The sequence below is a fragment of the Octopus sinensis genome, linkage group LG10 (genome assembly GCF_006345805.1).
Source record: "Octopus sinensis linkage group LG10, ASM634580v1, whole genome shotgun sequence".
Classification (NCBI taxonomy): domain Eukaryota; kingdom Metazoa; phylum Mollusca; class Cephalopoda; order Octopoda; family Octopodidae; genus Octopus; species Octopus sinensis.
This window is the reverse complement of record NC_043006.1, coordinates 94,455,183-94,480,182: the sequence shown is the minus strand read 5'-3', so window position 1 is coordinate 94,480,182 and position 25,000 is coordinate 94,455,183.

Here is a 25,000-nt window from a genome sequence, read left to right as displayed (position 1 = left end):
CACAATTTCTGCTGCATATTTCCTTCTACGATTACATTTTGTCCATCGCTTTTTCAATTTTTCTCAACCTGTCTCAACCGCTCGCTTTCTCAACCAGTGCAGCAAAGATTTGGATACTACATTGTAAAGTCTCCTATCTGAACTTAAATTTATATATGTATCTATATATATATGTATCTATATATATATATATACATATATATATACCCATAAACTTAACACAGGTAGATAGATAGATAGACAGACAGTCAGAGAGATAGATAGATATGTTTCGTTATTAGCCACACACGGCTGCACACAAACGGGACATATAACAAAGTAGAGCTTTTCTTTTTTAGGGGGAAAAAGGTGGGGTAGGTTTTCGATCAAAAGGGATTATAAAAGGGAAAGAAGAAGAAAAAAAGGAAAAGAAACAAAAGAAAAAACGATCAATAGGGATCGTGTATCACAGTGTCATGATGTACGGTGTAAAGGGGGAAGCAGATAAGGTTTATCCATGGGAAGAAAAGCCTACGAAAAAAACCACGGTAACCTCGGTCAATTGTGTTACATGTTACCATATTTGTTTGCAAGTAGGTAACACACTGTTTTAAATTTCCGGGTTCATAGGATTATGCTCAAGGTGGCTTCGTCATTCATACGTACCATCCTTGCTACATTCGCCCATCTTTTTTTAAAGCATTCGCTAGACAAAACTTGCCTCTCTACTCTCACTTTCCTTTTTCAAGTGATACTTGAAGAAATTGATGAGAGATTGACCAGAGTGGAAAGTGTCTGTCTCCAATCCTTTCAGACGCGTCCACCAGACACATTCTTTCGCCATAGCCACAAGGATGATGAAAATAGCTCTTCCTTCTCGTTTCAGGCGTAACAATATTGACGATAGACACGGCTGATAAACCGACTCGTCCCACACGTGACAGCAGTTGTTCGACATAAGCCCACAGGTCGGAAATTGTTGGACACTGCACGAGTGCGTGCAGAACGGTTTCGTCGTTCTGACCGCATCTCGGGCAGGTCGGCCCCGTGTTTCTCGAGCCGTGTCTGTAGAACTTATCCCGAACGGTTAGCGCTTCTCGGTAGCACTGCCAGGCCAGGCGTCTCTGGAAGTTGTCCATAGGTTCCGTCTTGAACAGACGGATCAGGTATTCCTCGCCGACGTCCAGGTTCGCCCCGAGCACGTCGTTGTACCTCCCCTCCACTAATCCCCTATAGAATGCTTGGGTTGTGTTGAAGTCACTCAAGGTCGACCCGGGACGGCATAGTTGCTTGAGAGCAACGCGACACTCGCGGTGCCATTCGCCCTTTATCGGCTTCTTTTTGATCCACGACTGCAGTTCGGTCATGGAGACGAGCTGCGGGAAAGCGTGCCTCACAAACGGCGACCACACCTGTTCACCGTCGTCTACGTAGAGCCTGAGATTTAGCAGTCCCAGCGCGTGTCTGCGCATCATCAACCACGGTATGCCCAGTCCTCCTTTTAACGGGTGTTGACAGCAAATGGATCGCCTGACCATCAGGACGCATGCTTTCCACAAGACGCGAAAGAGAATGCGTTCTAGTTTGGTGACGGTAGGGTTGGGACAAGACACGACGGTCAGGCGTGGTAAATGACGGACGCGATGTACGAGTTCGCCACCTCCGCCCGATCTTTTAGGGACAGTTTCCTCTCGGCCCATTGCCGGGCGAGAGTGACCACCCTACTCGTTATCATGTTCCAGTTCTTCTCCATTTGGAGGTCCGGATTAAACCAGACCCCGAGCAACTCAAGCAGACCGTCGGTCCAGCGTCCCACGACGGAGGCGCTGGTGGACAGCATGGGCTTGCTTCTCCAGGTGCCGAGTCGCAAGCCCACTGATTTTTCCCGGTTGATTTTCGCTCCTGTCACCGCTTCGTAGTCTTTCAGTGTCTCGCCGACCTGCTCGATATGCTTGTGGCTTGACACTATGACGGTGACGTCGTCCGCGTATGCAGACACGTTCGTCCCGCATCCCAGTTCTCGCGGGATGCCCCTCAGAGATGCAAGCTTCCGTAATAATGACTCGAGAGTCAATACGTAGAGAAGCGACGTGAGAGGGCATTTCTGACGGACCGAATGTGCATTGTCGAAGGTCTCGATAGATCTTCATTTACGCGAATTACCGAACGGATGCCTCTGTACAAAGCGGCTATCAAGCCGCGGAAGACGGGACCAAAACCAGCCGCTCTGAGGACTGCCTCCAAGTATCGATGGTCTACCCAATCGAAAGCTTTCGATTGATCCAACTTGATCAGTGCCCCACCCTTGCCAGGTTCCTTAACTACCCTTTCTATGATGTAGCGCATTAGATGGAGGTTGTCATGGATGCTCCGGCCCGGCGCGGCGCACTTTTGCGCCTTGTCGACCGGTTTCTCGATGACAAGCGCCAACCGCTTGGCTAACACCTTGGCCAAAATTTTCAAGTCTGCATTAAGCAGAGTGATGTGCCTAAAGTTTTCTATTATATTTCCCTTGTTTAGCTCTTTCTTCAGCAGTGTTACGGCTCCTCGGCTCACAAAACCAGGAATGCATCCGTTTTGCTGCCAGTTGCAGTACACCGCTGCCAAGACGACTCCAAACAAGTCTGGCACACAACTGTAAAGCTCGTAGGGTAGACCATCCAAACCCGTCGATTTGTCCTTCGAGCATTCTGCCATCGCATCCTGCATTTCCGCCGCCGTGATGGCACCTTCGCAGCGCCCTGCCTCTCTTGTCGAGAGTCGTGGTAGGCTGTGTAGGTAGGCACTGAAGTCCACCCCATGTTCTTGCCCGCCACTCGTCCCGAACAGTCGAGAAAAATGCTGTTGAAAGGCCAACACATTTTACTTGGCTCGAGCAATTCGCGTCCAGATACCGAATGGTGGCCTTGTTGCCCTGTTGCGCCACCGCCATCCGGGCCTCTGTCGCGGCTCCAACAACTTCGTTCCTTAGAGCACGCATCCTAGCTCTGACAAGACACTTTTCGCGTTTGGCGTTGAAGTGTTGGTCAAAGGCCAATCTCGTCGCCAAAACGTCAGATGGGATGCCGCTTCTAATTGCCTCTTCTAGCTTCTTAACTAGCTCACCATCTACTGTGTTTCTATCTATGGCTAGTGCTTTGCTGTACCTAATCGCTTCCGCTTTTACTGCTCTCTTGAGAGCAAACTATCAATTGTTGTTGACGGTGGCTCCCGCCAAAGCCCTCTTTACTAGTGTGCTAATCCGGTCTCTGAAAACCTGTCTCGATGGGAAAGACGCGTTTAGTTTCCAGTATCCGGGCCCCTGTCTATGTGCCTTATCTAAGTCTAGCGTACACGTTACGAATTTGTGATCCGTGTAGCTGACTGTGTGGAATTGTGGACATCCTAAATTATCCCTGTCTACTGTACTACACAGGATCCTGTCTGGATACGATCGCGACGACCCACTGCGGTTGCTCCATGTCCACGTTGGTGCATTTGGGTGGTCGAGTCGGTACCTGTCAGACAGTTGGAATCGTCTGAACAGGCCTCTGAGGCATTTGCATCCCCTTCTGTTTTTGTCTCTCCCCACATAGTCTAGATTCGTGTCCAAGGTAGCATTCCGATCCCCCACTAAAAGTAAAGGACTAGACGTTCCCAGGAATACTTCCAGACGTCGAAAGAAATCTGCCCGACCTGTAGACTGAAACGAGTCGAAAAGCGCACCCATTGCTGCCTTCGACATCCAGGACGACCAGTCTACCCTCCGGGTCTACGAATATTGTCTTTACTTTGAGATCCAGACTCTTGCGAAAAAGTACCGCGGTGCCACTATTGCCCATTCTTGGCAGACAGGGGGAATAATAAATGTTGAACTATCCGCCAAACATGGTCTTTCGGGCCCGCGGATTGTGTAGTCTGGTCTCACTTATGGCTATGATTTCTAACTCGTTTGACTTTATGTCATTTAAGAGGTACCCTTGTTTCCAAGGGGACCCCAAGCCACGCGCATTTACACAACTAATCTTGATCATAATCCTAGTAAATTAAAATACAAGCGAAAGGAACAGAGGGTTACTTACTGCTCGAAAGTTTTTGCTTTCTCCTCCTTTGGTTTGTCCTTCTTCGTGAGGTATTTTTGGCATTTACCAACCACACTGGGGAAAATGCCTTTTAGTGTGTGGTGCAGACTTCTGGAGATATGTAGTATTTTGATGGGATCCGGTGGTGTTGTGTATGGGTGATTGTTTGTTTTTATGTCATCTGTTATGTTTGTTTTTGATTTGATGTATTCCATCAAATTTGTGTTTTTGTTGTCTATGGCTGTGAGCATGTTTGCTGTATATATTTTTGTGGTGTTGGTTGGCTGTTGTTTGTGGTGGGTTTCGAAATCTCTTCGGGAGATGTATTTCCCCGTTTTGTTTGTGTTTGGATTTGGTTTGGTTGTGCTTCGGCTCTTTTTTTCCTTCCTTTTCTAACTAATTGTCATTCCTCGCTGGTTTCGTCGTACGACGAATTTTCTGAGGAATCAGAAGGGGGTAGGGGTATGTTGTAGGCTTCAATGCATGTCTGTGTAAGTGGTTGTGTTGTTGTTTTCGTTGCTGTTGGTTGTTGAGTGTTTGTGTGTGATGTATATGGGATGGGGAATGAGTTTTGTATATTTTTTTGTTTTTCTGTTCCTTTAGTTCTTGGTGCTGTTGGTATTTTCTCAGGTGTTGTATTATTTTTGGTTGTTGACGGATTAGCTTGGTGTGCTTCTCTTGTCGCCTTCTGTGTTGATGGTGGTGTGGGTAGTAGTGCTTTTTTCTCGAAGTGTTTTGGTTGTAGTAGTGGTTGTTGTTGTTGCTCTTGTGCAGTGGTTGGACACTTCTTTTTCAAATATGTTTCGCTTCCGCACAAATAGCAACGTGGTCGCCTGCCCTCTACCACTACATAGAGTTTGTAACCTTCTGGCAGTTCTATAGTGGTGGGTATCTTTTCTCTTGTTGTTTCATCTAATTAAAGGAGGAATTGGATTGAATTTCCCACCCAGTTTTTCTGTTCTAGAACAGCGATTTCAAGAATGTTTGTTTCTGCCATTTCAAAGCAGATGGCAGAGACTAACCATTGTATTTCGACTTTTATTTGGACTTTCGTCCCCCTCTGACCTAAATAAGTTGGTATCATTACCAAGTCGTCTGAATGCAGCGCCAATGTGGAAAATCGTTTTGCTAGATCTTCATTGAGGAAACGTACTTGGACTGTGCCAAATATATGTCCCCAACTAATATACTCCTTTGAATCTCATGCAGGAACGAAGGCATTTTTCAATTTTTTCCTGCGGTGCACTTTCTGGTCGTCTTGTGTTCTTGTTGGTGACTTTGTATATTATTGATTTGTGTGTGTGTGTGTGTGTGTGTTTTCCAGGATGTGTTGTGGAATGTGAAGATGCAATTTATCTCCTTCTTTGGTGAAAAGTGCTTTTGTGAGGTTTATTTTACGATTGTCCGTTTTTGTTTTATCGCTTCCGCGAAGTTCGTTTTATTTTTGGTGGTGTTAGCAGCAGAGGAGTTAGATGTAGCAGTTGAAGTCGTGGTAGTTGTGTTGCTGTTGGCGGTGTTGTCTTCGGTAGGTGGCTTTGTGCTGATTTCGTTGTTGTTGTTGTTGGTAGTGATGGTGGTGGTGCTGGCATTCATGTTTGCGTCTGTATTCGTTTTTGAAATCCTTTTCTCCGTTCTTCTTTCATCGACAAGTGGTGTAGGGGGTGGGGGAAAATCTAAGTTGATGTCTTTGGTGGCGGCGATGGTGAATGGTCTTGCGACGTTAGTTTTGTTGTTGGTGGTGGTGGTGGTGGTGGTGGTAGTGGTGGTGACAGCGGTGTTCAAGCTGCGAGGTTTAGCAGCTAATGGCAGCAATAGTGTTTCGCTACCGTTCCGCATGACTGGCGGGCTAGCCACGTGGTTTCCAGTTGTCATTTTCAAAATGAAAAATGGCTAAAAAGAACCCACGAAAGTTTTGAAACTTTTGGTAATTTCGCTCATACAGGGGCGGAATTCTACGTGAATAATTCTCAGGCTTTTTAGTGGATGATCTTGCACAACGATTAAGAACAAAATATTTGACAAGGAGTTTTAAACATGTAAAAGTGGTCAACTTACGTGGAGCCCATTTGACTAGCATCCGTTCATGCCGAGATAGATAGATAGATAGATAGATAGACAGACAGATAGAGAGAGAGAGAGAGAGAGAGAGAGATAGATAGATAGATAGATAAGTTTCTTTATTGGCCACACAGGGCTGCACACAGATGGGACAAGTTACAAGGTAGAGCTTTTCTTTTGGGGGATGAAAAAAACAAAAAACAAAAGAAACAAAAAAAAGGAGTGGCGTAGGTTTTCGATCAAGAGGGATCGTAAAAGGGAAGAAAAGAACAAAAAAAAATAAATAAAATATGGACAGACAGGCAGGCAGATATATAGATAGACAGATAGATATAGCCGCATAACTAGGTATATGTACCCCACCCGAATTTGTTGCCTCATGACTTCCAGAAAAATGTATAATTCTCAGCGAAATGTTCAACAAATACCGCTTAGATGCTGTGGATGCAAAGTTTATAACGATTTATGAGAAAGAATTTTTCGAAGGTTTGGGTACAGTAGTTTCGGAAAATTCACACGATCCGAATTTTTCCCTCATAATTTTCAGGCAAATGGATATCTTTTAATGAAATTTTACACAAATACCCTTGAAACGGCATAGATTATGATTATAATGAAATTTGTGGGAAAAAATTAATTCTGAGGTGGTGGGGAGAGGAGATTCTTAAAAACGGAATTTCGAATCAGGAAAACCAAATAAGTTGCTGCCATTCCATTTTGACGGGGATTTTCCCCATTTCTTTTTAACTACACCCTTCGAAATGATGGGGAGGGGCATATTTTTATAGAAAAAAATATTTTTGGAAATACTTTTGTAGAACGCCGCTCCCCTCATCATCCCTCTCCGGACCGGTTTTGGCCAATTTTTTTTCAAAGCCATGGCAGGAGCCTTTTCGGTAAAAAATCATTTTAAAAATTGTTAATATTTTCAGAGGAAAAAGTAAGTGATTTAAGGGAGAATTGGCTGTCGTCTCTAGCACATCCTAAGACAATCCTCGTCGTTGCTTTCTTACTGTTGAATGTATTGAAGTGTTTCAATATGTTTCGCCCCATAAATACATTTCTATGCTATAAAAACATGTAAAAACCCCACCCTCTGCCCTCAATTGATTCTGTTTATAATTTAAAACATTGGAGAGCCTGGGAAGGTCATTGCTGGCATTTGTCCACAATAGTTTTTAAAAAAGAGGTATGTAAACGATAATTCATTTTAATAGCATACTTTTCTGTTAGAAAATTGTTTTCTTACACAAACGCACACACACACAGCTTTGCTCGATTGAGGTGGGGCAAACCTTTAAATTACAAGTTTTTTTTGTTTTTTTGCTTATATCCCATCAATGGCCCACGTGTGTGTTACTTCGGCATCATCATTCAACGAAATGTGTTTAATGGGAGGAAAATATTGAAAAAAACATCAATGCATGCGACGATGAGAGAGTGAAAACGTGGGTAGTTTGGGATGTGCTAGAAACAACAGCTAGATCTGTTTTGAATCGTAAACCTTTTCCTCTGAAAATATTTAGAATGCTTTTTCTTTTTTTTTTTTTTACCGAAAAGACTCCTCCCAGAGTTTTTATTTCTTTCAGTAATTTATGGTAGTTTTTTGGAAATAGTGAATTAAAACTTGATATGGAAACATTTAAATAAGTGAGAGACTTCGTAAAAGTAAACGAAAAATTTCGCCGCTGCTACGTCAATACCAGAAGTTGACGTTGAAAAACCTTTTCAAAGAAGTGAATCATATATATTAAAGTTATATTATTTATTTTTAATAATAAATTAAACTGAAGACCTCGTTATGTATCCGAAGTCGAATTACTCATGCACCCCAAGCAATTCGCGCAGCTGTTTCCGCATGGAAAGCGAATACACACACACACGCACACACACACACACCCGACACACGCACACACACACACACACGCACACACACACACACATGTCTATTTTATATTATATATATACAAAGGTTAGGGAATGGAATATGGGAAATCTGTGCTACATATATTTCATAGCGAATGGAACTTCAGAAGTGCTAAAATCCAAACGAGCTTGAACATATTAAAAGCTACATTGTCGCAAGTAGGTACATGTTGATACGAAGAGGATTCAATCAGAATGTGTATATGTTTGTATATACTGGGCTTCCACACAGTTCCCGACATGTAGCCAATTCACTCACAAGGAGCTATAGTAGAAAACATTTACTCATTTCCTTAAGGTGACGTGGAATGGGACTGAACCCAAAACTGCGTGGTTGCAAAGTGATCTTGTTACCACACCACCATTCCTGCACCTACATGGTACATCTTTTAACCCATTGCTTGCCATGAACCCAATTTGGGAATCTGCTAAAAACAATTTCACTGCCGGTTGTTCGTTGTATTTGCAGAGGTGTGTTTAACAATATTTAGTAGTTAAAGTTTGTCATTATTTGCTCTGGCTAATTCTAGACGACATTTTATGTCATAAATCGCAATTTTTGAACTACTCGCATTTGATATTATACTATCAAACAAACTAAAATGTTTATTAGTGCAATTGAATTTTTAAAAAAAGTATAAATATGCTTTTCTTCAGCAATCCCCATTTGGGACTTATCGAAAAAATTATCATAATGTCCAAAATAAATCACATATGAAGAAAATTTAAATACTGTATATTATTCCAACTTTAAAACACCTGGCAAAGTAAATGAAAAATATGAAGAAAATACTTGGCAGTTAATGGGTTAATATATTGACAGAATCGTTAGCATGAAGGACAAAACGCTTAGCAGCATTTCAACCGTTTTTGCATTCTAAGTTCAAATTCCTCCGAGATCGATTTTGCCTTTCACCCTTTCAGAGCCGATAGAATAAAAACCAGTTAAGCATTGGCGTCGGTGTAATCGACTTCCTTCTCTAGAACTTGCAGGCCTTGTGCCAAAATTTAAAACCAATATATTTTGTTGCTCTAAATTTATTTACATATTTGGTCAATATTAGAATATTCTTTACACAACCAACGTTTATTACGACCAGCAATATCTGAAAAACCTTTTGTTGGTATGTCTCTTTGTGCATCAAAATAGTTCTGTGTGATCAATATTTCAAAATATTTTACACTACAAATTATAATTATACATACAAATATATACAATAGAGATTGTGCTTGATATACCTATGAATTCATATCGTGCTTTCATTATTTTTTATTGGTTTAAGTCAATGGATTGCAGCAATGTTAGTACACCACATTGAAGAACTTTTAATGTATCATATTGAATGAATGATTTTTTGTAGAATACAGAATTTTATCGATATTTTTCTAACACAACTGCTTGCTAAAAGGACAACACGGAGTCCCGTTTGAACAGTGCCAATGTAAACACAAGCGTGATACAGATGTATAATATACGTACTCACACACACACCCCACACCCATATATATATATATATATATTCAAAGAAATATGCATATATATGCAGACATACGTGAATATATACATATATATGCTTATATATATATATTGTTTTTATAAATGTTTATGAAAGCAAAAAAGTGTGTGTGTGGGTGTACGCTTGTGTGTGTGCATGAGTGTTTGTATATATATATATATTATATATATATATATATATATATATATATATATGTGTGTGTGTGTGTGGTGTGTGTGTGTGTGTATACAGATGTACACATGTTCGCCCTGGACCGTCAAACCTGTTGGTGTCTTAGGAGCGCCGATGTGACATACGATGTGTCTTGCGCAATTAAACCTTGCCGTGCCCATCCCTGTCGAAGTGAGATCATAGAGGATGTCTTCTTGAGCGAAAGAGAGGGATAGAGAGAAAAAAACGGCGATAGTGAGAGAGAATGTAAGCAGGGTCGACCTCGATAATTCCAAGTTACTTGATTTATTGACACCGAAGAGATCCGCAAAGCAATCTCAGCGGAATTTGAATGCTGGCCGAAGAGAGCCGCTACGAATACCGTAAGGCATTTCCCGCCGTTCTTACAACTCTGCCAGTTCGATACCTACATACACACACACACATACACACACACACACACACACACACACATACACACACACACACACACACACACACACACACACAACACACACACACACATACACACACACACACGCACACACACATACACACACACACAACACACACACACACACACACACACAAAACTACACACACACATACATGCGCGCACATACACATATGCTCTTTCATGCTATCAACAGATACATGCACATGCTTAAACTCGTTTGCACATATACCTACATTCACACACACACACACACACACACATTCACATAGAGCTATGTTATCCATACACTCATTCATTATTGCTCATTCCTCACACACTTAAACTAAAGAGATCACCTTTACACCTACAGGTGGCGCTTTAACAATTCAATACCTCCTTAACTAGCCTCGCTTATTTAAGATTCTCACAGGATAAACAAAGGCGTTTAATTTGGATTTAAGAAACCCAGGCCATTAGTAGAAATGCAAATGACTGCAAAACCTCTCTAGGATTTCAACGTGTAAAGTTAAATGCTTTGTTATGTAGAGAATGCCTTACGGCAGCAGATTTTTGGTTTCCGAAATAAATCCTAACTTTGTATCCATGTTATACATAATTCCAAGAATTATCAATGATCGCTGATTCTTTCTGTGTAAGCTTCAATATATATATGTATGTGTAAGTGTGTGTATGTTGCTATGTATGTCTAAATGTGTGTATGTTGCTATGTATGTCTAAATGTGTGTATGTTGCTATGTAAATACATTTATAGCGTGGTCATATTTGGGTGATTAAGGAATGCGGTTGACAACCATTCGATTTCGGTTTCCGTTTTGATCTTATCGTGTGATATACCCTGGTCAAGTTTTTTGCGCCGCAACGGCGATTTGATCCGGGGTTTGTAAGGAAAATTAGTTTGTACGGATAGATATCTATTTGAAGGACCGCGGCGGTTCGAGCGCCCCTCTTCTTGGCTAGTAGGTATAATCACTTAACTAGTTTAATGATATCAAGCGATTCTTGACAGCACATGTGTGTGCACGCGTGCATGTGTATGCGTGCATAACTGATATATATATACATATGCATATATATATACATATATATATATATATATATATATATATATATATAGAGAGAGAGAGAGAGAGAGAGAGAGAGAGAGAGAGAGAGACTAGCTTAAGGTGACCCGCTCTACGCGCGGGTAAGAGTGTGGTTCTTACTTTCTGTTTTTTATCACACATTCTCCCTCTTTGTTTCTCTTTCCTGTCTCTCTCACTTTCCCACCCTCTTACTCTTCCTTTCTCGCGGACTCTCCATCGCTTTCTCTTACTCTCTATCTTTCTCTATCTCTCTCCCATTTATAAACAACGAAAGATCTTGAGTAAGTTGAGAAAGTAAAATATTTTGAAAGATCAATCATAAATATCAGGCAGTAACAACGGAAAGGTCTGCTTCAAGGCAGACAGCAAAACACTAACATTTAAAAGGGACAGACGAACTTGCGAGCTGAAAAAAAAAAAAAAAAATGGAAACCAAAGTTTGAAGGGATAGAATCTGAGGATAGTAGAGTCACCATGGCTGGCATTTCTTAACGACGGACAGCAACGTAATGGCAGTTTAACGGCTGGCGTAAAATTTTGAACTTGTTGTAAAAGAAAATTCCTAAACACCAAGTTTTGAAGTGATTCTTTCTCACGACAGTAGACTCACCATGGCAAGCATTCAAAACTTCTTCATCATGGACGACAACACATTAACGATTTAAAGGCTAGCGCAAATTTTTTAGCTTGATGTAACAGAGAATTCCTAACCACCCGCTCCTGTAAATTTTAATCACTTTCCAGTCCCATTTAGACCCCTTTTCACATTTTGGTTATTATAACACGATTTCATTCGGGTCTACTCAGGCCACATTTTATAAGATGAAGAATTTTGTCCTAGAGGTCACGCCTTTCATTTGAAGAAAAAAGTAGTTGTCATGCAAACTTGCCAGCACATAGGTGTGCATAATGCACACATTATATATATATATATATATATATATATATATATACGCATTATATCTATATATGTATGTGTGTGTACGCATTATATATACAAATGTATACAAATTATATATATATAAATTAAATTGGAGATAAAACCGCTATTAGGCAAATTAAACAGTGAAAAACATAACCCAAAACATAAAAATAAAAATATAATGTACAAAATTTATAAAATATAAAATTAAAAAATTTTAATTATTTAAATTTAAAATTTAAATTATTAATTTATATTTATAATTTAAAAAAAATATATATAACTATCAAAAAGTATTAGAAAGTTTAATATACATAAATACAGATAATACACTTTGTATATATACATTATATATACATATTTATATATAGAACACACACACACACACACATATAAATGAACCGAATAAATATCTGATTCATAATATTTGTTCTCATGATTGTGTCGTGGTTGTGGCGATGATAATTCTCTGTATGAATGCAGACAGACGTAGAGAGAGGGAGAGTGTGAAAACGCTGTTAGACGCCGTTATCGACGTTATATATAGAAAGTGATGGGAAAGGAGGAAAGATAGTGAGTGAGGGAGGATGACAGATACATAAACGAATGCGAGTCGACTTGTCAAAGTGCGTTTTTGGCCCTAGCACCGACACCTTTTAAGATGGAGATTTCTAACGTAGCCCACTAACATCCTCACCTCATTTTACATGTCCCTGTAAACTTTGGAGTCAATCCGACGGGATGTAGTGGCCTTTAAACTGTTCCAGACAAACAAACAAACAAACAAACTTTTCGCATTTCAGTTTTATAAATAGAGATAGATAGATAGATAGATAGATAGATAGATAGATAGATAGATAGATAGATAGATAGATAGATAGATAGATATTATACACACACACACACACACACACAACATTTTCGCATGCAGCTTACTCTTTATCTATTTATCGGTTTCCAGCGTCTTTCCTCTTCCCGTTCGTTCTTCATCCATCGAAAGGCCTCATGGGAAACCTCAAAACTAATACTTTCTATTTATTGGCGTGTCAAACTTGAAGTAGATAAATCTAAAAATAATAGAGTGTAAATATTAGGTTAAAATGCCTTTTGGATAAAAAAAGGTGAAGGCTGACCGTGAGACATATATACACATACATACATACGTACGTAAGTGCGTGCATACATACAAACATATACGTACGTGCATACATACGTACCTACACACGTACGTACATACATACATACATACATGCACACACACATACATACATACATACATACATACATACATACATACATACATACATATATACATACATTTATACATACATGCTTAAAGCCGAAGATCAGTGAAAAAAGAAGATACCTACGCTGAGCTATTGAGAAATCTACAGTTACTCTATCCAGATTACAAATTCAGGTCTATACCTGTAATTATTGGGGCCGTGAGATATGTAACACACTGTCTAAATACCAATTTTGAGAAGTTAGGCTTCTCAACCTCAGAAAGGAGAAAACTAATTCTAAGTCTATAGATCCAATCCATTACTTGATCTGTGAACATCTCTAAAACTATCCAGAAGTTTATCGTTTAAATATATATGAGCATGTCAAGATATGCAACTATGTGCATGAGAAGACATACATAAAACAAAGCATACGAATTTGCACGTATATATACATACGTACAAAAACACCCTGTTTATATCGTTGAAATTCCAATGAAAGAACCTTGGATCTAGGTTAGAAACCGTGTCTTTTTCTACCGGTAGGAAATCTTGAAGTAAAACAGAACAATGACATACATACATGTCATTTAATGTGCACCCGTTACTAAATGTGTCTTGGCAGATTTCTACAACACCCGTTGTGTCACGAAGCAATCTTGAAACTCAGAACACATGGTCGGGTCTATTTGAAAATCTGAATGTTAGTTCCAAAGACTGTGAGACAGCTGTTCGCCCCGGAGACGATGGTATCCACTAATTCGCCAAAGGAAATTTGTCCATAAGCTTACATTTGCTGAAAATTTTGAATTTGGATTTAAGCAGCGCCGTGGAATTCTTAGATCTAAAATGAATGGAATCCAGTATTTGTTTTCGAGACGGTGAGCAAATAAAATTTCCTGAAACTTAAGTGTCACATTTTATTTCTTATGCACTGGATGAAGACCTTCTCTAAATCCACCAGATGCACATACTTCTCTCTAGCTGATGACCCTTCCCTCTGCAAAAAGTAGGGCCATATTGTTTCCATATCTGCTATCTCTGAAGAGCATGTGGCGTTATTTAACCGCGCTGTTGTCTAATACACAGTGTGAAACCGATTGTTAAGGTCTGCTGAAATGGAGCTATAATACTGAATAATTTGATTGATGCAGTTGTGTGTGTGCGTTCGTGTGTGTGTGTGTGTGTGTGTGTGTGTGTGTGTGTGGTGTGTGTGTGTGTGTGGTGTGTGTGTGTGCGTGCGTCTGTTTGTGTTCAATGGTGATCTGTGATAAAGAGTGGCAATACATGGATAGTGGTATCTTTCATTGCCGCAAGAGGGAGAACACTGAATAGTGGAAAGACAGAAACAAACACAATATCCAGTGGTGAGATTTTTACATCATGTGTGAGAAACAAGACAAGACAAGAAATGAAGGAAGGGAGGAAGGATGGAAGCAAGGAAGGAAGAAAAGAAATAGGGGTAAAAAGAAGGAAATAGGGGTAAAAAGATAGATATATAAATAGGTAGGTAGGTAGATAGATAGATAGATAGATAGATAGATAGATAGATAGATAGATAGATAGATAGATAGATAGATAGATAGATAGATAGATAGATAGATAGATAGCGGGGTGTTGACATTACAAGGAAAACGTAATGGAAGCGAAATGAGTAATTAGTCACTGAAACAACCTAACCGAAATTAAGAGAAACATATAAATGTAAGGTGAAGAAAATTTAAAAGGGAAATAAACATTCTAGCAATTACCATTTAATTGTTTGTGTAAAACTGAATTAATCAAATTATAAAAGTAGTTTTTACCAAAAAGTCATAAAAATAAACATGGCGTTATGTCTTAAGAAAACATCGCCAAATGGAGAGATTCTACATGGCAATGGAAATTACGTTGAATAGATGTGTGGATATGTGATCGTAAATGGTACGTGTGCATGTGAATGTATACATACATTGATGCATATATATATATATATATATACATATATACATACATATATATGTGTGTGTGTGTGTGTGTGTGTGTGTGTGTGCGTGTATATATATATGTGTGTGTGTATATATATATATATATATATATGTATGAGTAATCTGACGAAAATGTGTAGTATTTCATTTATTTAGTTGGGATTACATGTATTTAAAAGCCATTTGACTCAGATCCACAATAATTTAAAATTTCGTAGGCGTACGAACTCATCAGATGTTATGATAAATATGTGTGTGTGCGTACGTGTGTATGTATATACATACGTGTGTGAGTGTGTGTGTGTGGATGTATATATATATATATATATATATATATATATAATATATATATATATGTACATACATACACACTCACATACACACATACACATATACATATATTCGCATATAAATAGGTTACTGTTCGTTAAGGTAATATCAACAAAAACGATACTCCAACCAATGAGAGATAAATGTCATTTAATGTACATTGTATTAAGATAAGAGCAAGTGATAGTTTCATGCTAAGAAGACACGTGGCCAGGCAGTTTGTTATATGATTGCTTATTGTGAGACTAACGATCTGCTGTAGAACTGAATATACGTATACTTCAGAGCATAGTCCGGTGTAGAGTGATAATAAGAGACTGAGATGAATATATGAGTGTGTATATATACGAGCTTATGTATATGTATATGTATGTGTGTGTGTGTGTGTGTGTGTGCCTGCGCGCGCGTGTGTGTAAAAATGTATGTGTGCAAATGTAACCATAGATGCGGGTGGATATATGTATGCGTGTATATGAAGATATATGAGATCACAGGTACATTTATGAGAGTATGTGGTTTTACATAACCGCGTTTATATTTGTATATATGCCTATTGTTGTGCGTGAATATGTATGTATAAATATAGTTTCTATTATTGGTGCAAAGCCTGAAATTTAGGAGAAGAGAGCTCGACGATTTCTTCGACCCGGGTACAAAAATGGTAGTTATTTTATCAATCCCGAAAGAAGGAAAAAGTGATGTCGATCTAGATGGCATTTGAACTCAGAACGTAAAGACGGGAGAAATACAGCTAAGCATTTGGCTCCACGTGGGAATATTTCTTCCAGCTTGCCGCCTTAATATAGATGTATAAATATGCGTGGGAATTCTTAGACGACGGCAAGTGTCAAAATATTGATTTCAAAATTTGGCACAAAGCCAGCAATTGTGTAGGACGGGTATAAGTCGATTACATCGACTACAGTGTTCGACTGGTGCTTATTTTATCGTCTCCGAAAGGATATACGTCAAAGTTGACCTCGACGGAATTTGAACTCGGAACGTAAAGATGGACGAAATTCTGCTAAGAAATTGACCCGGAGTGCTAACGATTATGCCAGCTCGCCGCACTGAATGCGTATAAATCAAAATATTACTGTCATGTTGTTGGGTGATTGTGTAAATGTAATAGTATATGGCTACATGTAGGTGTGTGTCTAAGAATGTATGAGTGTAAATTTCGGTGATTAACTGCCCATTTGTAGAAGTAACTCGATGTCATCTAAAGCAATAAAACATTTACAGTCTGATGTTAAGATATCCAGTTCTGAAGTTATGCATTAATACAGACCTCAGAATACTTGGATACCACAGTGAGACATCATAACACTTTATATATAGAAGACAACACAAAAGGAGGTATACATGTGAACTAAGTGGTCGAGTTTGAATGTATCTAAATATGCATTATTACCTCTGTCTTAGCGAAGGCGGATGTATTGTTTTCAGTCGCATTTGTCTGTTTGTCCGTGGTCATGAAATCTCAAGGACGACTGAATGAATTCGGATGGAACTTTCAGGGATGTTTGGCCTCGTGACTGGCACGAACTGATTAGAGTTTGGGATCGATCCTGTGCCGAACAAGGATTCTGGAGAGTTTGTTATATCTTCTTTACTTTACATGATTACGATCTTACGGTTACTTTCAAGTCTTTCTCAGTTATCTCCCTTTAGGCTGTAACTATTTTGAATGGTGAATTTGTTAACTTTGGCTTGTATTTATTATTCTTAGTAAATTTTCTACAGCAACCTTCACATTCCATGACTACCATTAGTATCAAGTAGCGGACAAGGATTCTGGATTATTTTTCCGGTTTTTTTTTCTTAATTTTTGAGAGCGGTAGGATTCGTTTTTGGTATTCTCGTTTGTGAGAGCAGTCGAATTTATTTCAGTTTTTCTCATTTTGAAAATGAACTCTGGCTAATCGTTGAGAGGACGTTGGAGTTGACTTGGCGGACGTTTGCGCTCTCTGAGTGCTCTTGTTAGATTTTTTTTTTCTCTTTTCCCTTTTTCCTATCATGCAACAGCTAGAACAAGATTATTTAAAATAACTCAGACTTATAACTTGAGGAATGTACTATTTACTGGCGAACTCACCGACGGGGTGCGAAAATTATTTTTTCTTTACAACGTTATGGAGAAGCAATTCGCGTTTATGTCGTAAAAAAACAATCTACACAGTTTATATGACTGGATTAGTAATTGATGGGATGAAAATGAACATGGCATAGAATTGGTCAAAATATGAATTGTTGAAATAATTGTAAACGATGTAATGAAAGTAATATTAGTGACACCATCGTACAGTGTTTGCATCATATATGTATCTATAAGTATATTATATATATATATGTGTGGTGTGTGTGTGTGTGTGTATGTTGTGTTGTGTGTGAGTGTATGTGTGTGTATACCTATGTATCTGTTTATCTATCTATATAGTCTAATTTCCTGTCCGTTAAGTTTACATCTAGTTTCCCATTGCTCTCCTTTCGTTTAACTTCTTGTATTCTTTCTGTTCAAACATTTAATATATATATATATATATATATATATTATATATATATAATATATACATTATATATATATGCGTGTACATATATATATATACTATGTATATAGTGTATTTATACATATATATATACAATATTCTATACATATACATACATACTACATACATACAGTATATATACATATATATATATATACATATATGTATATATATATTATATATATATATATATATAATATATATATATATATATATATATATATAATGTGTGTGTGTGTGTGTGTATATATACACACACACAATTATAAATAAGGGAAAAGAAAAAATTTTCTTTGCCAATGTACTGAAAAATAGACGCTAAATCGTCTAACCACAAAATATTTTCACTTATTACACCGTGTCGAAACGTGGAAAGCAAGCTAACAGAAATTGATTAAAATATAGTTATCCCCGAATGGGTTCTAATTCCTGGATTAAGCTAAAAAGGATTCTTCCTTGTGTTCCTCACTGATGAAGGAAGAATCCTCTTTAGATTAATCCGGGAATCAGAGACGATTCGAGAATAACTATATTTTTATGTATTTCTGTTAGCTTGCTTTCCTAAGTGAAAATATTTTATGAGGTTAAACGATTTAGCGTCTATTTTTCAGCATATTCTGCATGAAAGTTTTTTTTTTATTTTTTTGCCCGTATTTATAATTGTATTTATAAATTTCACCTTAAAAGGTATTTTTCATATGCTGGTCACTGATAAAATTTTTTAATAAAATCTTATCCTTAAGATTTTATATGATTGATTGATTGATTGATTCCAGTTTCAGCTTATGAGCTGTGGCCATGCTGGGGCACCGCCATTTGGTGTTGCTACTTGGTTTCACTTCATGGAGGCTTTCTAGCAACTACTATTGGTGCATGAGAGAGTTCGATGCAGCTGCCCTCATCTGCACCTCCTGCCGTGAAGTTGGTTCATCTGGGACACCTGAACAGGAAGAGATCCAGCTCCATTTTAAAGACATCTGTATCCACCCCATGCAGGTCTCTCTCAGGTTCATCGGGAGGATATTGAAGAGCTGTGGGCCTCGGAAGCCCAGGCTATCACAGAATCTTGTCCTACATCTTGATGGCAAGTTTGGAGTCCTAGGCACCACGCAGTGGCGCCCAGTTCTGGCGTTTGCGTAACTCTCGATGCCAAAGTTCAGGACACTTCTTCCTCCAGGATCTTCCAGATGTATATTATGGCATATCTTTCCCGCCTACGCTCCAGGGAATATAATTTTAATCTCTTGAGTCTTCCCAGTAGCTTACATTCTGCATAGAGGCTATCTTCTCGTGTAGCTTCGTTGGATCGCCTCAAGTTCTGTGATCAACTTGACACTGGATGGTGACCATAGCTGAGAGCAATAGTCAAAGTGACTTAGGACAAGTGTCTTCCAGAGGACCATCATGGTTTCTTGTTCTCTTTTTCTAAAGGTTCTAAGAATCCATCCAGCCAGCCGTCTGCAATTCATTGTCAGTTTAGCAACATGTACATGAAAGGTCGCGTCATCACTCATGTGAATACCCAGGTCACGCACTGATGTGCCTCTGGGATTGCAATCCTCCGGGTCCAGTGTATTCCTTGGGTATTGCATTCAGTTTTGCATGCTGATAGTATAAGCTTGAAACTTTTCAGCATTGAACTGCATGCTATTCTTTTCAGCCCACTTGTATATTTCGTCCAGCTCATATTGCAGGTGCCTAGTGTCTTCAGGGTTCTGTATTGCCTGTGAAACTTTTGTATCATCTGCATAACTTGTGATCGTGGCTCTCCGCGTGGCTGAGGGCATGTCTGAGAGGGCCATTATGAACAGTAGTGGTCCCAAAACAGTGCCCTGTGGAACACCGCTCACTATTTGCGTGCTAATGGAAGTGGCCCCATTGGCTACTACCACCTGACTTCTATTCTTCAGAAAGTCGTGAAGCCATTCTCCTAGTTTTCCAACTATGCCAAGATCACGCAGTTTGTGACATATCATTCCATGATCGACTTTATCGAAGGCCTTTGCGAAGTCGAGATATATGACTTCCACATTTGAGTGGTTGAGCAGTTGTTTCAGCACCCAGTCATAGTGCTGCAGGAGCTGAGTTAAGCAGCTTCTTCCTGGTCGGAAACCATGTTGGGTGTCAGGCAGCAAGTCATTTTCTTCAAGGAAGGTGATTAGTTTCCTTCTGACTATTCGTTCCATGACCTTGCTGATGTGTGAGGTCAGAGAGATAGGTCTGTAGTTCTTGGCCTCCGCTCTGCTACCTCCTTTATGAATAGGGCATATTTTACCTTCCTTCAGTTTTCTTGGAAGTTTGCCAGCTGCAAGGAAGCTCTGAAAGAGGAACTGCAGTGGTCTTGCTAAGACTCTCTTACATACTTTTAGGAGGATTGCCGGGAATCCATCGGGGCCAATAGCTGAGTCTCTGTTTTCATTTCATCTATAGCCTTTATTACATCGTCTTCCTTTATATCGATGTAATTTAACGTCGCCGCCTCTGATTCTATATCTGCAGTGGTAAAAAAGTCAGTTGGATTGCTGATTTGGAAATGCCCAAGGGGTGGAGTGAAAACACTCTTGAATTGTTCATTCAGTATTTCACTTACCCTCATTGGTTTTCCTGTGAGTGTGCCATCCTTTTCAAGGAGTGGCCCTATCCTACAGTGCACCGTAGCTGTTTCTTTGGCATACCTGTAGAAAGCTCTGGGGTTAGTTTTTATGTTGTCTATAGCCCAGGCTTCTTTGTCTGCTCTTCCTTCTCATGGGAGAGTTGCAGACAATTTTCAATTTCCAAGTTATTTTTCAGGCGGGACTTTTCACTGCTTTCAATTTGTTTGTTTAGGCGATTTGAATTTTTGTGCGCCGTCTCATTAAAATTTTTCTCTCTCTGGGGATTTTGTTCTTGTGTACAGTGGCCCTTCTCTCTGGGACACATTTGTAGCATATGGCTTGCATTACAGACATGAATTGTTGAAGTATCATGTCGATGTCCGGCGAGGAGAGACATTCAGGCCAGTTTTGTTTGAGGATCTCTTTCTCAATTTGTTTCCAGTTTGCCTTATTGAAGTTCAAGCTGGAAAGATTCTGAGGGTTTCTTGTAGGCTGCATGTCCGTGCTCTCTTTTGGCCCGTACATGGTCAGCTCTACCATGTTGTGATCCGAGAGTAGTGTCGGTGTCACTTTCACATTATGGATGAGATCCATATTATTTGTGAAGCAGAGATCCAGTGTGTTACCCGCTCTGGTTGGTTGGAGTATTACTTGCTCCATGTACAGGGTGTTGGTGAGGTTCAGGAGGGACCTCGCCTGTCCTCGTTCACATCTTGTCATTCCTGGGAGAGAAAGGCCCTCGGGCCATCTGACATTCGGTAGATTGAAGTCTCCCATGAGAAGTACACTTATGTGTTGTTCTAATGTGGTTAGAACTTCTATTTTTAAAAGGCAGTCCTCAAACTTGCCCATATGACTTGGGGCATCTGGAGGGCGATATGTAGCACACACAACTACATCAAGTTGCCTTATGTGTACAATTAGTGTGTCACACACCGAGTTTGAGTATGACAAAAGGACCTGGGGTGTGAGGTCCCCACGGATGTACATAGCAACTCCTCCATGACTTCTTTCTTTCCTGTCGGTCCGTAGTACAACATACTGTGGTATGTGTAATTCCGCATCTGCTATGTCCGGTTTCAGATGCGTTTCTGTGAGTGCTATGCATAAGGCTTGATTGCATGCGACAAAGTCTCTCAGGAACGGGACTTTTGTCCTGTTACTGTGTTTTAGTAGTCCTCTGATGTTCAGTAGGAGCATCGAGGTGAGGTGTATGCTGTGTGCCGGTGGTGTCCACCCTGGGTCCATCTGCTGTGGCGTCTGTGAACCGTGGGCAGTTCCATCTGCGAGCCTGAGCCTGATGGAGCCAGGTTAGCTGCTGTACAATCTTTTGTGCCATGCACAAAAAAGATTCCTGCTCAGCAGCTGCCCTTTCAACAACACGTTGTGGTTTGTGGTACGCACCACATCTGCGTACCTCCGTTTTGGGGCCGGTGATGCGTGGTCCATCCCATTTCCTTTCGGTGGTTGGTTTCTGTGGCAGGGTCCCGGATGTGCAAAGCGGCAGCCTGCACCTTCCTCTCCATGCCGGCAGGCACCTTTCAGGTAGAACCTACATACCCGTGTGCGCTGCTTGTTTCCATCCTTTTTGGCATATGGACAGTTAGGTTTGCCTCTATCCCTGGCTGCCTTGCCCCTTGGCTTTGTCTGAGTTTTAGCTTCAGTTTTTCCTCTTTTTTTGGCTCTTCATCTCCATGTCCATGGCTTTTGGTGCCGGTAGGAGCATCCGTACCTGGGTTCACCTCCCAGGCAGGCCTCTCGCTGGAGTTTTCTTCCTGGGCGTCCACCAGGTGGGGGTGACCCTCCTCATCTGCGCCCGCGTCTCCATCCTTGCCATCTTTACTTGTTCGCGTTTTTCGCTGTTAAAAATGGCATCCAGTGTGTTATGTGCGATCTGACAAGTGCGTATGAGCGTACGAACTCTTGCCTCTTCCGCTCTATTTGTGCTGACGTCCTTTTGAATCCTTTGTTCCTTAGTGCTGCCGCAATTATGTTACTTGACTTTCTCCGTCAGCGCATTGCCATCCTCGCAGGAACCACGCCAGTTCATCACGTTTCCAAGCTCGGACATTCTTGATTATTATCTATCTATCTAATTATGTTAAGTTTATATTAATCCAATAGTAGGGGGTAATAGAGAAAGAGAGCGTCTATGTACTTAAGGAGAGATTGGGAGCCAAGAGAAGAGAGCAAGAGAGAAGAGGAAGAGGAGAGATATTTTGTCTATCTATCTATCTATCTAATTATATTAAGTTATATTAATCCAATAGTGCAATAGGGGGTAGGGGGGTAGAGAGAAAGAGAGCGTCCATGCACTTAAGGAGAGATTGGGAGCCAAGAGAAGAGAGCAAGAGAGAAGAGGAAGAGGAGATACTGAGTGCTGAAGGAAGATAGAGAAAGCCTCTATGCCCTCAGAGAGAGATTGAGAGCTGAGAGAGGAGAGCTGAGACAGACAGAGAAGCGCAAGGGAGAGAACCGAAGAGACAGACAGAGAAACGTTAGGGAGAGATCTGAAGAGACAGACAGAATTCTAAACGAAGCTATTGGGCCAAGGAGGGGCGCAAGGGAGAGAACTGAAGAGACAGACAGAGAAGCGCAAGGGAGGGAACTAAAGAGACAGACAGAGAAGGGCAAGGGAGAGAACTGAAGAGACAGACAGAATTCTAAACGAAGCTATTGGGACATACACATGTATACACACACCACACACATACACACATGTACACACGTGTGCACATGCACATATATAGACAAGAGTAACAAGTGAGTATATAAAGAAACAATAATAATAATGAAACATATATTACAAAACATATATAAACATATATTACAAAAGTAATAATAGTAAGAAATTATAAGACAATAATAATAATAAAAATAAAACAGCTGAAAGAAAACAGGCCAGGAGGTTTTACAGAGTTTATATATATATATGTAGTATATACACACACACATATATATATAACACACACACATATATACACACACATATATTTAACAAGTGATAATAATAATAGATAATAAAATAGAATAATAATAATAATAATAATATAATTAATAATAATAAATAAATAATAATATAATAAAACAGCTGAAAGAAAACAAGCCAAGAGATTTTACAGAGTTTGTACATATACATATAATATATACACACACATACATATACAATACATATACACACACATATATATCTAAGCAGAGGAAAAGAGAAAAGGGAATATATACATTTGTCCGCTTGACAAATGCTTGATCAACTGCTTGATCTCCTTGTATTTTCTTTTACGCAAAGTCAGGAACTTTTCAGCACCACCCACCCTCGTAGGTTGCTAAGAATGGATGTATGAAAACTTGTATGTTGCAAGGCATAATTATAGAACCAAGTGTGCGCGCACGCAGACATACGTACATGCACACACACACAACATAATCTATATATACAGATATATATGTGTATACTCAGGCTTATGTGTGTATATATAAGTGTATGTATGTATGTATGTGTGAATGAATATCTATATATATATATATATATATATATATAATATATATACGTGTGTGTGTCTTTGTATATATATAATACATATAGAGAGAGAGATAGGGAGATGAGGGTGAGCTAGAGTATTTGTGGTTATAAAAACGTATACATACATATACATATATATACATACATATATATATATATAACAGGAAGGTTTACGAAAATAAACAAAAGACGAAGGCAGGTGGAGTACAAACAAACAATTGTAGTAGTATGGCGCTCAGGAATAGAAATAAAACAAGTCTTTTACGTTTCGAGCCTACGCTCTTCGACAGAAAGAAACACAGAAAAGAAACGTGTGTGTATATATATATACACATATATATATATATATATACATATAGGATAGGAGCACTCACTCCGTCGGTTACGACGATGAGGGTCCCAGCTGCTAAGATTAACGGAATAACCTGCTTGTGAAATTAACGTGCAAGTGGCTGAGTGGTTCACAGACACTCGTACCCTTAACGTAGTTCTCAGGGAGATTCTGCGTGACACAGAGTGTTATAAGGCTGGCCCTTTGAAATACAGGAACAAATAATTTTTGCCAGCTAAGTGGACTGGAGCAACATGAAATAAAATGTCTTACTCAAGGACACAACGCCTCGCCGGAAATGGAACTCACGACCTTACAGTCGTGATCC